Consider the following 13,327-nt stretch of genomic DNA (forward strand, 5'->3'; position numbering starts at 1 on the left):
CTTAATTAAGAAGCACGGCCTTGGAATTTATGTTACTGAGTTTAGTTTGCGGCCATTTCTAGTTTCTTTAATATTATCAGTTTGACATACGTTTTCTTGTATGTCATCAATTTTTCTACAATCAGCAATAATAATCGCACAAGAATCTGTTATTAACCTATAGTACATACTGTTGACAAAACTAGGGTGACTATGGCCGCGTCTACACGTGCACGCTACTTCGAAGTAGCGGCGCCAACTTCGAAATAGCGCCCGTCACAGCTACACGTGTTGGGCGCTAGTTCGAAGTTGAAATCGACGTTAGGCGGCGAGACGTCGAAGTCACTAACCCCATGAGGGGATGGGAATAGCGCCCTACTTCGAAGTTGAACATCGAAGTAGGGCACGTGTAGACGATCCGCGTCCCGCAACATCGAAATGGCGGGGTCCGCCATGGCAGCCATCAGCTGAGGGGTTGAGAGACGCTCTCTCTCCAGCCCCTGCGGGGCTCTATGGTCACCGTGTGCAGCAGCCCTTAGCCCAGGGCTTCTGGCTGCTGCTGCTGCAGCTGGGGATCCATGCTTCATGCACAGGGTCTGCAACCAGTTGTCAGCTGTGTGGATCTTGTGTTGTTTAGTGCAACTGTGTCTGGGAGGGGCCCTTTAAGGGAGGAGCTTGCTGTTGAGTCCGCCCTGTGACCCTGTCTGCAGCTGTTCCTGGCACCCTTATTTCGATGTGTGCTACTTTGGCATGTAGACGTTCCCTCGCAGTGCCTATTTCGATGTGGTGCTGCCCAACGTTGAAGTTGAATGTCGACGTTGCCAGCCCTGGAGGACGTGTAGACGTTATTCATCGAAATAGACTATTTCGATGTCACTACATCGAAATAAGCTATTTCGATGTAGCGTGCACATGTAGACGTAGCCTATATGTCCCGTATGAGGCAGGACGGTCCCGACTTATTTAAGCATCCTGACTTATTTTTTAAATGCGACTCATTGTCCCATATTTGAGCCCTTCTCCACTGACCTTTTCCACCAGCAGCTGCGCAGGCGCAGCTGCTGGCAGGAGTCGCTTCCCTGAGCATCAGGGGAGCGTGGGCAGCTGCCGTGTCCTTGCCGCTTTCCCGGGGCTCCCAGCAGCTGCTGCTTCCTCAGGGCTTCCACGGAGGGCCAGAGGCTGCCTCTTCCCTGGGCTCCCAGGCAAGTCCGCAGCTGCCGCCTCCTTCCCGGCTCCCTGGAGCTTAGTAGAGCCGAGAGGAGCCACCCCTCTCCCCCATATCTCTCCATATGGTCGTCTTAGACAAAACACCTTTTATGTGTAGACATTCCACCAGTTTTGCCTACAAAACTGGGGTTTTGTCGGCAACACTCGGTAGCGTAGCCATAGCTAATGAGAAAAAGACCCTTCCTCAAAAAGTTTACAACAGAAAAGGCAAAGAAAAGTTAGAAGTGATTACTTCCATTTTACAGATGGGAAACTGAGGCAGAGACAGATTAGCTGGCTTGTCCAACATCTCTTCAGAAATCATGGCACACCTAATAATTGAGTCCTGAGCTCCTGAATCCACATTTTAGCTACAAGGCCAATCTCCATCTCAGTTGTTCCAATTGTTATAAATGGCTTTAAATTTTGTAAGTGAATCTCTTATGCCCTGATAAAAAGTTATCTTTGCCACCTTGGAATCCACAGAGGGATGGGGTCAGGGTCTGGGAGGCCTTGTGCCAGGCCTTCACACAGGGCCTGCCCTGACCCTCCCAGCCACATCCCACATCACAGCCCCCCACTCTCCCATCCCTCATGCCCTGCCTCCCACCAGTCTCCCACCAAGCGCTGGGGACACAGCGTTAGGGTGGGAACATTAAACATTAGTATTGGGGTAATAAACTGTTTTGCCAAAACAAACAGAACAATGTGTCAAATTATTTACAGTGCACGGGGGTGGGGGGAACAGTCCACAGGAGGGAGGTTGGGAGCTAGGTGGGGGGGCTGAACTGGGATGGTTGCTGGGGGGGGGGGCTGAACTGGGAGGGAAACCTATGTCAGCCAGGGGCATAGGGGACCAGGAGCCATGTTGGCCATGCCTGCCTCTAGTGCCCTGAGTCTGGGGCCCCCTGTGGGGCTGCGATGGTGCCAGGACCACAAGGAGGTAGGGCCGAGGTGGGGGTGCTGCAAGCTCAGCCTGCACAGAGTGTGAGGGAGGAACCACTGGGCCCTCAGCCATCAAGCCAGTTCCAGGTGGGCAGACAGTGACAGGTCCACCAGGAGATGGGAGGCTGCCAGAGAGGCAGCTGTGGGGAGGGCAGCTGTGGATGGGGGGGCAGCTGCCAGAGTGTCAGCTGCTAGAGGGATAGCTGCAGGGGGGCCGGCTGCGGGCCAGGCTGGCAAGTGGGTGGGCGGTTGGGCAAGATGGGTGGCCAAGGCCTGAGCCACAGCATCCAGATTCCCGGCCAGCCACGGCCGCAAGTCCCACTCCATTGCCAGCCAGACCCAAGCACCCCAGTCATCTCCCGCATGACTGCCCAGTTGATGGCCACCTCTTCATCACTCCAGCACCTTCTACAGGAGGCCCTGCCACAGCCATGGGGGGATGCAGTCTGGGCCAATGGGATGGCCACCCAGCCCCTGAGGCTGCAGCCTGTTCTGGTGGGCTGCAGGACCTTCCTGACGATGGACCTGTGGAGACAGAACGGGACAGGGGGACAGACAGTTAGTGCTGGGTCCCAACCCTGGGCGGGCCTGGGCCCCCACTCTTCTGGCCTCCACCCCACGCCCCTGCAAATGGCTCATGAGCCCCGTGGGATCCTGGGAGCCCAGAGGTTCCCGTCTGGCGAGGTTCTTTCCTGTTGCCTCCCCAGCCCCCTGTCCACAGGCGTGTGGGCTGGGGGGCTGTTCTGGGGGAGCCTTGTCCCCATCCCTGGTGACATCCCGCCCCTCCCATACATACCGGCTGTGAAGTCCTGGGGTTTGGGTGAGGCTCGGGAGAAGGAGGCTCTGCTGGGTGTCTCAGAGGGGAAGGCAATGATGAGGGTCCTGTTGCTGGAGCCCTCATCATCACCCCCAGTCTCGGTCAGCTGCTCCCCGCATAGGGGGGTCATGGTGCCAGAAGGGCCTGCCTCGTCCCTGTTGTCCACAGTATGGGTGAGTGGCAGTGTGTACCACGTGATCTTGGGTGGCCACCTCACTCGACCCCAGGAGCCTGGGTATCTCCCTATAGTGGAGGCAGTGGATGGGCCATGCCCCCAACCAGCTAGCAGCATCGTGGGCCTTGATGTAGGTCTGGCAGAGTTCTTTAACTTTTATCTGCATGCAGCTGCCAGTGTTGGGGTGGCCTCGGGCAGCAAGGCCAACGCCTACCCAGTAAAAGGCCTCAGTGTTTCTGTGGCGGGTGCCGGTTTGGCAAAGGACTTCCTCCTCCCCTCACATAGCGAGGAGATCCTTCAGCTTGTCCTCAGTCCATGGGGAGGCCCCTCCTGGCACAGCCCTTGCCCGGGTGCTGTGAGCCCTAGGATCCCTCATCCAGGGGTCCCAGAGTGGCAGGGGGGTCCTGGGGGAGCTCATGCTGCCCCTGCTTGTGGCACATTATCAGCTTCCTGCCTGGGGTTGCCGGGGAGCTGTTTCCTTTAAGGTGGATGTCAGGGACCATAGAACCCTGGCTGGGCTGGCCAGAATGTCTCCATCCTCCGGGGTGGCTGCCTCCCTTGGCAGACTCCTCACTTCGAAGTAAGAAGTGCAGAGCATCTACACACACTTAACTTCGAAATCAAACGTCGAAGTAAGCCACTACTCCATTCCCAGTCAGTAGTGACTTCGAAGTTCTCCTCCCTTATTTCAAAATTCACTTCAAAGTAAGGAAAAGCGTGTGCAGATGCCCTGCATGCTACTGCAAAGTAGTAACTTAATTCAAAGTAAGTTTGTAGTGTAGACACAGCCATTGTTAGGCAAAGGAATCTGCCTAATCACAGGACACAACTCTGTTCTTCCCATGTCCTCTCTTCTGCCTCTGCAACATAGGCTTTGTTTTGGAGTGCAAAGGAAATGCATACGCCCACTGAGTCCACTATGGTCAAGAACCTCCATGGATTTTCTTTGAATAGTAACAGAGAGGCAGCTGTGTTAGCCTGTATTCTAACAAAACAGAAGAGCAGTCAGGTAGCTCTTCAAAGACTAACAAAATGATTACAAAGCTGATGAGCTTTTGTGAGACAGACCCCACTTCTTCAGATCTATATAATTTCCAGTCCAGACCCAGATATATTGCACAGATGTCCAAAAATTTTCTTTGAGATGAAGAAAGTTTCCCCTGTTGGATGTTTGGAAAGAAGGAGCAAATGCTTTATGTGGTAAGTATTCATTCCAAAAAGACTTTCTCCCTGTCTGGGTATTCCAAATTTATCCCAATGTAAAACAATGAACAGGAAGCTTCTCCCTGATCCAGTAAGGAGGAATGCATGTGTGCTTCTAATACCCTGGGATACATATTAAACAAGAATTTTTGTTCCATATTGACAGTGGGTTAAAAAAACTAATGGTCACAGTTCCATAATGGAATACAGGTGCTTTGCAGGAATGTTCTGCACTCCCCTATCAGATGAGACAGTTCATAGAATAGATGCATTGCCCACCTCTCCATCCGTGCTCCCCCCTGCCCCTCCGAGATAAAGAGCCTCTTGGTTTACTGATGAAAGCTATAACTAATCATCGTAAACTCAGATTGCTATGTACAATAAAGACGACTTTGAAAAAGGCAGAGCTATGCCAGCCTTGCCAGGCAAAAATCAGTACCATTGCAAATTATACTACAACTGTGATATTTGCATTCTGCTAATAATGCCTCAATTAACTATTTCTGAAATGTATCGTTTCAATTCCCAGCTACACAACTACAACTTCCTATGTATATTGAAAGACTAGGCCCTCTGACTTTAAATGCCTAATATGAAAGGGAATATCAAAATCCAGGAAGCAAGTGATACACATAAGGGATGAAGGTAGGTTTCCAGACGTCTAGTTTTCAACTGTAAGAGCTGGTTGGAAAAGGAACTTCGGAAGTTCCAGTCAGCACAGTCAAGTGGGCCATTAGAAATCAGGTCAGCAGCACAGCAGGGGCTGAAACTAAGGCAGACTCCCTACCTGCCCTGTCTCTGCACAGCTCCCAGAAGTAGCTGCCGGGTGCAGGGAAGTTCCACATACTGCCTTTGTCCCAAGCGCCAGCTTTGCCATTCCAATAGCTAGGAGTCGTGATTAATGGGAGCTACAGGGATCCCTTTGTGCGTCTCCAGGCCATAAGGACCCGCTAGTCACTTCCTGAAAGCCACAATAAGCACTGCTGGGACTTCCCACCCTGAGACCACCCCAAGCCCCAGCCCCAGAGTCCACTCCTACATGCAAACTCCTTACCAGAGCCCATACCCACCACACTCCAATCCGTGTGCAAGTAAGGCCCCCTCCTGCATCCCAAACTCCTGATCTCCAACCCAACCTCAGAACCCACAACCACAGCTGGGATCCTCTGCCCCTTGAGCCCCACCCCCCATGCCCCAGCCTAGAGTACTCTCATGCACCCTGATCCCTCATCTCTGCCCCCACCTGGGCCCAGTGTAACTGTCCACAGGCAAACTCAAACCTAGGACCTCTAGAGCTTACTGCAAGAGCCTCTACAGCTTGAGCTAGAGACCAGTTGTCTCCTAGCTTAGGCTGTAGAGGATACTTATTCTTCCTCTGTTAGGTGGTCTAGGTACCACTACATGGGACAGTTAGCCACACATAGGTGTATGGGCTACACCAGTACCCCTAGCCAGAGCCCTCATGTCCCCACCAACCACTTTGCCCGAGCCCAAAGCCCCATCCTGCACCCAAACTCCTCATCCTCAGCCCCATCCCAGTGCCCACACCCACAGTAGGAGCCGCCACCCCCTCCTGCACCACAATCCCCTGCCGCAGCTTGGTAAAACCGAGTGAGCTTGATGGAGAGAAATGTAAGATGGCGGGATGGGAAGAGCAAGGAGTGGGGCTTCAAGCAAGGGGCAAGATGAGGTGAGATAGGGATGTTTGGTTTTGTGTGACTAAAAAGTTCACAGCCCTAAATGAAGAATGTTTAATAATGTAGATGAGTTAACTCACCATTGGTGCACTCTCTTGTGGCTGGGTAGGGAGTAGCAGTTGTTTCTACTTTAGCAACACTGCCACCATTTGCTTCTGTGGTAGTCTCTCTTCTTGGCCATCTGACCAGGTCAGGCTTAATCCCACCTCTTCAGGTATAAAAGAAAGTCTAATACTCCAAATAAAAGTCCAATCTTCTTTTTAAAGGTCTTCAGGACTCAACTGGTCCTTATGCTCCTCTCAGGGCTTTCATCTGTCCTGCTCAGTGGAGACTTCACACCACCCTTGGAAAGATTAGTAGGGAAATCCAAGCCCTTTACTCTTAGCCTAGTATAGGGACTGCAAAACTGGAAGCAAAAATTCAGTCCACTAAACTCTTTGCTGTCATGTCTCTGGACGTCTTCCTATCAAACCTGTAAATAGATATCTCAGATACCCCCTCTAAGTTAACTCCTCTTTCAGGACCAGACATACCAGGTTCTCCCTTGGAAGTCCTCATTGTATCTCAAACCAAAAGTACAATTTAATTCACTTTGCTTTCCTCAAACTCGATCTTCTGTCACTCTTATATTGTCCCTATATGCTTCCTCAGATAGAGACCACTGGGCCCTCTTCTTGGAAGTCCTTTTAGCGGGGCCCACCACTGGAACTTGCTACAACAGGGTGACCACTCAGTGTCTCTCTTCTCAGATTTCTCGGCTGTGTTGACACTTGCATTCCTCTTTCAAAAGAGGCACGCAAATGAGGAAAATCAGAAGTGCAAATGAGGTGCAGATTTGCATATCTGGCACCTCATTTGCATATTCTTATTTCAAAATAGCTTCTTTCGAAAGAAGAAAACCAGTATAGACACTGCTCTTTTGAAAGTAAACACCAACTTCAAAACAGTCCTACTTCCCATAAAAAAGGAAAAGTGAAAGAAGCTATTTTGAAATAAGAATATGCAAATGAGGTGCCAGATATGTAAATCTGCATCTCATTTGCATTTTCAATTTCCCTCATTTGCATACCTCTTTCAAAAGAGGAATGCAAGCATAGACACAACCCTTTACTCATAAAAGGATCCCAAGGTCATTTCTTCCCCAGAATTCCTTCTAACACCTCCTGGGTTTTTCCCCCTATTCTACAGTACCCAGAGCGTGACTGCCAACCCACAGAGTGACTAACAACCCTTTCTCCCTGTTACCCCCACCTGGATTTCATCTTTAATTAAGCCAGACCCATCTTCGAGGTACAGTTGAGGAGCATAATTAGCCTTTCAGGCCCACATGAACCCAGGAAGGCCGGGGGCAGAGAGGATACACACTCATTAACATGTGGGGAAGGCATGGGGCTAGGAGCCAGAGATCTGGATTCTATTCCAAACTCTTCCACCTTCTTACTTGACCCTGGGCTATTCAAAAGCATGTAGACTCTTATGAATCTTAATTCCCATTGACTTTCAGTAGAAATTAGGTAACTAACAGGCTTTGAAAAACTCTATTACAACCTCTGTGCCTTGATTTCCCCATAGTTACCTGCATTCTGACATGGGGAATTAGTGAGCATGAAAACACTTACTGACATCACAGGTGGTTGTGAGAGTTGATTCATCATTAGGTGTAGCTCATTCAGAATTTTCCAATGGACTATAGAAGTGCAAAGAAGTATTATTACAGGTCCATAGGCAACCTAAAACAACTGTACTGTTGCTAATTCTACAGAAAGAAGATCTCTTTAGCCGGTAATAGGACAGACAAATTATTAAGAAGCTATGAAATCATATTATTCATTTGGAAAGCCTTCTTCACTCAGTCACTTGCTTGAACCATCACTTCAAATCACCACAAAGGGCCAGAAAAGGTAGCTAACTGCGATGGCATTTTCAGACTCTGACAGACAAATTGAAAGCAAAGCCATCACTGAAAAAGGAGTATGTACACTAAAATATATTATGGGCATTTAGGACTTGACCCTGATAAATGTAACTCATGCAAGTAACCTCACTGAAATCAGCAGGACTGCTTCTGCAAGGGCTTAGGCCCAGTCCTCCAAGATCATTAGGTATCTCTGGGCCAGACCCTCAAGGGTCTTTAAATGCCTAATTCCCATTCAAATCAATGAGAATTAGGCACGAAAAGACCCTTGAGGGTCTGGCCCAGAGACCCCACTTCATCAAACCCTTTAAACACATGGTTTTGAGCTCTGTTGGGCCTCGCCATAGGCATAAAGTTCAGCACATTTGCTGACTTGGAGCTTGATTAAGGGTTGTAGGATCAGGCCCTTAAGTTCGTCAAATTAAAACATGTTTTAAAGATTCTTCACTCATGCAATTATACTGTTCAGCCTGAGAAACATCACTGTTGAATGTTAACCACACTTAACAGCCTTTATGAATACACTAAATCTTCAAACCTGAAATTAAATTAATTATAGGCAATTATTATTTTATATAAAACTTATGTTGACACAAAACACATAATAAGTGGGTCAGGTAAATGACGAAGCATTTGCCTGAGCTAAAACCCAATATTTTAATGGGGACATTCTAGGGTCAGTCCTGCAACCCAGTATGCACAAACCATACAACAGGCTCTGACTCACAGTTCCACCCTTGCTTACACTGAGTAATTTTTACAGTACAGGTAGGGTGGCAGAATGTATTCCCACAATGCAGAGATTGTTGTTATCTTTGAATCTAACCAGTAGCTCTCCTGAATAACTGACCACCCTAAGAACTCAAACTTCAGACCTTGTCTGAGCAAATACTAATCCTCATCACTGCATCATTTAAAAAAATCAGATTTAGGTACTGGACAAAACTTAAACCCCAACAGAAGCTTAAATGTCAGCTGTATGGGTACGGCTTCACAACAGCCTTATTTTGAAATAAGCTAATAAGCTAGTAGCTACGCCAACACTACAGCCTCTTTCGGAAGGGAACCTTTCGAAAGAGAGTAGTCCAAAGATGTCCTTTCTAAGGCAAGTGTCTACACACAGGCTGGGGCAGGCGCCGCCAATGAGCTCCATCTAAAGGGCCATGGACCACATTGAAAGGGACTGTCCATGCCAGCAAAAGAGAACAGCCACATGCACCCACGCCCTCCTTCGAAAAAACAGGGAAGGAAACACTGTGGATGGGGTCGCAGGGCAGCCAAGCCCTTCTAGGGCCCCAGCAAGCTGCTCCTTTAAAGGACTCCTCCCCCAACACCCTTGGCCTGCACAGCACACAGTGCCCACAGGAGAGGACATGGACCAGTAGCAGCTGGAAACCCTGCTGGCTGCCGCAAGTGAAGTGGGCGCCCTTCTGGCCACAGCACTGGTGGCTGCCCTCCAGCTACTGGCAAGGGAGACCCTGCCCCCCGGGGCAGAAGAGGACACCTCAGACCATGGGGTCCTCTGTCCCCTGGGTGCTCCAGAGCTACCCCATCAGCTCTGAGTGGTGCGAGCAATTGGTCATGGGGAAGTGGGACAATGACCGGTGGCTCTGGAACTTCTGGATGCAGCAGCAGACTTTTCTGGAGCTCTGCCAGTGGCTGTCCCCAGCCCTGAGACACCAGGACACTCAAATGCAGCGCTCCCTCCTCATGGAGAAGAGGGTCACAATGGCTGTCTGGAAGCTGGCCACTCCAGACAGCTATCATTCTGTGGGATGCCAATTTGGTGTGGCCAAGGCCATAGTTGGGGCTGTCATGATGGAGGTAAGGAGGCCCAGGCACTCTCCCACTAGGGAGTGGGTCCCAAAGGGAATTGGGGGGGGACCAGGGTGGGGCCGGGGGGCCAGGGAGGCGGGGGGGGTAGGCACACTCTGTGTATCCTCATGGGTGCCTATGTCCCCCCCACACACAGGTGGTATGCCCCCTCAATGCCATGCTCCTGCAGACGGTCATCTGCATCGGGGACCTGGATGTGGCCATCACAGGCTTCACCACACTGGAGCTCCCAAATTGCTTCGGGGCCCTCGACTGGACCCGCATACCCATCTGTGCGCCAGAGCACAGCAGAGGACAGTTCATAAACAGGAAAGGCTACCATCCAGTGATCCTGCAGGCCATGGTGGACTGCCAGGGCCAGTTCCAGGACGTGTACATGGGCTGGCCCGGCTGAACCCATGACATGCGGGTGTTCCAGAGCTCACAGGTGTACCAGAACTGTGCCGCTGGCTGGAGGCAGGGACCTACTTCCCTACCGTGCCCCTCTGCTTGGTGGCCAACACGGTATACCTACTCCAGCCCTGGCTGATGAGGCCCTATACAGGACACCCCACCCCCAGCCAGGAGCACTTCAATGGCCAGCTCAACCATGCCTGACAGGTGGTTGAGCTCACCTTTGGCTGCTTGAAGGGGAAGTCACGCTGCCTCCTGTCCCGCCTGGAGGTGGGCATCCTGAACATTCCACAGGTGGAGAGTACCTGTTGCATGCTCCATAACTTTGTGGAGAATAAGGGGGAGGCCTTCATGCAGGGGTGGGTGCCCAAGGCCGGTACAGGCTACCCCCAGCCAGCTGCTGCCCCTAGCCACCAGGCGCACCAGGATGAGATCCATGTCCAGGAGGCCCTGCACCAGTACTTCGAGCAGAGGTCCCAGTGAGTGCTGCCCTGGTCACCCCCAGCAGGCCTCCTTGCAAACTACCCCCATCCTACGCACCCCACGTCCACATCGCCCACACACTACCCCCCCACCTCCTGCACACACACCCCCCACACACACACACACACTGAACACACAGCACACAGAGGTTTGGGGAAAATAAACAGGTATATTGTGAACTACAAGAAATGTGTGGATAATACTGTGCGGTGAGCATAACAGAACATCCAACTATTTAGGGTTGGGCTAACTATTTACAGGAGGAAGGGGACCTAGGTGGCCCATGCAGTGGGCCATCACCCTGGGGTAGGGGTGGAGGGACACAACCCGTGCCAGCCTTGGGTCCCATGCCGCCCCCATCCAGGGTCCCCGGCAGGGCTGGGAAGGGGCGGAAAGTAAGGGGAGGTAGGGATAGGGATTGGCCTCGGGCCAGCAGTCTGGGCCAGTGTGGCCTTCTCCCAGGGGGCTGGTGTGTGGAACCACAGAGGGAGAGGCAGCAGAGGGCAGCGGGGGCAGGGGGCAGTAGGGGGGTGGTGAGAGGGGGCAGCCAGGCCAGGAGCTCCCAGTACATGGCTGCCACAGCTTGGAAGGTGGGAAGGAACTATCCCTAGGCCTCTGGTGCCAGACGACCTCCCCTTCCTTGAAACTGAGTTGGGGTGCTCTGCTGGCTCCACCTGGCACTGGATGGAGGCAGCAAGGTAGAGGTCCTCCACTAGCTGCCTTTGGCTCTGCCATGACCGGGCCCGTCCTGACGCTGGGGGTGGCTTTGGCTGGTCACCATCCCACACCTCTGGGGGGGTGCTGTCCAGTACCACAAATAGGGCAATGCTCTTCTGGCCCTCAGAGGGTGTGGCTGCAGAACTGGGGAAGAGAGGAACAGGCCATAAGTACTGACCCCTGCCCCATGGCCCACACCCCGCATCCCCCTGTGGGTACCAGGTCCCTGTCCCCTGTCCCCTGTCCATGGGTATGGGGGCCCTGTGGGCAATCCCTTTGTGCAGTCCGCCCTCTTCCCGAAGTGCAAGGCACTGTCCATGGGAGCAAGTGCTGATGGGCACCGGCAGCCATGCTGCCATCCCGGGGCCATGGTAGGGCTGGGGGACCAGGCACACTCCGCACACCCTCACGGGTGTCTATGTCCGTCCCCCAACAGGTGGTAGACACCCTCAGTGCCATGCTCCTGCAGACGGTCATCCACGTCAGGGACCTGGACGTGGCCATCACAGGCTTCGCCACACTGGGGTTCCCAAATTGCTTTGGGGACCTCAACCGGACCCACATACCCATCTGTGCCCTGGAGCACTGTGGAGGATAGCTCATAAACAGGAAAGGCTACCATTTGGTGGTCCTATAGGCCATGGTGGACAGCTGGATCCGGGGTGTGTGCCCTGCTGGATACATACCTGAGGGTCCACCGCAGAGGTCGAGGGATGGCCATCTGGCTGGTGCCTGGCTGGAGGTGCAGGAGGGCAGGTCAATGACCAGATAGGTCCGCCTCCTCACTGGACCCATCTGCTGCTGCACCAGCTCCATGTCTGGCCCTGGTGGTGAGTGACTAACCGATGGTCCCAGCTCCTGCTCTTCTCCAGGCTGGGGCTCCTTGGCCAAAGTATTCAAAATAACCAGCGGGGAGGAGGTGTCCTGGGGGGCCCAGAATGGTCCTGAGCTCCCGATAGAAGGGGCACGAAGCAGAGGCAGCCCCCAATCAGCAGTCTGAGTTCTGACCCAGGGTGTAACTCTGCCACCGCTCCTTGATGCTACTCCTGACTTGGTCAGGAGTGCAGGCAGGGTGACCCTGTGTACTCAGGGACTTCGCCAGCCGGAAGTAGACAGCTGCATTCTGCCGCTCTGTCCCCATCACCCAGAGCACCTCCTCCTCCTGCCAGATCCCCAGCAGGTCTCAGAGCTCGTGCTCTGTCTGGGGGGTGGGGCAGCATCCCCCCCATCACTGGCTGGAGCCTTGGGGGCCCTGGGTGCACTCAAAGGGGTCAGGGAGGCTAGGGCTTCTGACCTGCTTGGATGCTGGCCATGTCCGTCTGGCAGCTGCTTGGGTCATCACCGAGGCACACAAGGGCAGCACTCTCTCAGCTTCCTGAAGTGGGGTTTCTAGGCTGGTGCAGCTGTGAGAGCTGCTGCATGCACAGACCATAGAGTCCCGCAGCGGCTGGGCAGTGTGTCTGTGCCTAACAGTTGACTGCCACCATGGCAGACCCTGCTGTTTTGAAAAAGCAGGACGCAGAGCGTCCACACACATCCTTTTTCAAAAAAAAGACGTCAAAGGAGCAGCTTCTTCCTAGTTTCTGTTTGGAACAACGGTTTTCGATTCCTGTGGCACCCACAGTTGATTTCATGTTTGAAAAAGTGTGCAGCATGTGTAGATGCCCCAGGCACTACTTCAAACTGAGGCCTGCTCTTTCAAAAGAATTGCATATTGTAGGCGCAGCTAATAGCAGCAGCCTTATTTCAAAATAAGCTAATAAACTATTTCAAAATAAGATATTCCAGAATAAGTTATTTCAAAACAAGGCTCCTACACACAAAAATGGATTTTGAAATAGCACTTAGCTTGTTTGAAATACACTGTCTGCATATATGGAGCCTACTTTGAAATAGAGCCATTGGATGCCCTATGGATTATTTCAAAATAAGCTATATTCCCTGTGGCTAAGACTACACTA

The 13,327-nt window shown here is 52.2% G+C and overlaps 1 pseudogene; it reads left to right on the plus strand.

The window, feature by feature from the left end:
- LOC142010729 (uncharacterized) overlaps positions 1–11,964 on the plus strand; it is a 159,880-nt pseudogene extending 147,916 nt beyond the window's left edge.
- The last annotated feature ends 1,363 nt before the right edge of the window (positions 11,965–13,327 follow it).

This window comes from Carettochelys insculpta, chromosome 3 (assembly GCF_033958435.1).
Source record: "Carettochelys insculpta isolate YL-2023 chromosome 3, ASM3395843v1, whole genome shotgun sequence".
NCBI classification, from domain to species: Eukaryota; Metazoa; Chordata; order Testudines; family Carettochelyidae; genus Carettochelys; species Carettochelys insculpta.